The following is a 631-nucleotide window of genomic DNA, read 5'->3' as shown; positions in this document are numbered from 1 at the left end:
ACCAAAGGGCAGCACCAGCATTTGGTAGTGGCAATGGCAATGGCCTGCCACGAGTGGACATTTCCCACCGGTTTGTTGTCGATAATGTATAGTGGAGCTGTTGTTGATGCATAGAGTATTGCGTGTCTCGATATAATAAGCGTGTATGGGAAAATGTAAGGTAAGCCAGCCAAAGGGAGATCAGCGCCATAAGTAAGGATGGCAATCCCACAGCTATCCCAACCACGACTTCTGGAGACATCGATTTAGAAGACGACATGAATCTGAATAAACACTTTGGAATTCTCTTAAAATCAAACAAAAATGGCGACTCGTAATAAGGCTTAAAGGGATGGGGGAAAAAAGGAAGTGAAAATTGTTGTTTGGAAAGGTGAAGAAACAAAGCAAGTGATGGTGTACATATGTAGGTGATAGTGTAAGTGATTGAGATCCAAGAAGTGGGGCTGCGCGTAGGGTGGTAAGATGGAAGGATACTTTATAGTTGGGTGTAGCCGAGAACCTTGCGCTCTTCCCGTTACCACCAAGCTGGTCGACTAAACCAGATCAGGCCAGACACCGCCCAGATCTCCAAGGAAGTATCATAGTCGATTCTGCTCGAGAGCACAGGAAAGAGGGACATAGGGGGGTAGGG

Source organism: Pestalotiopsis fici (assembly GCF_000516985.1).
Source record: "Pestalotiopsis fici W106-1 unplaced genomic scaffold PFICI_Scf_5, whole genome shotgun sequence".
NCBI classification, from domain to species: domain Eukaryota; kingdom Fungi; phylum Ascomycota; class Sordariomycetes; order Amphisphaeriales; family Sporocadaceae; genus Pestalotiopsis; species Pestalotiopsis fici.
This window is presented reverse-complemented; position numbering follows the sequence as displayed.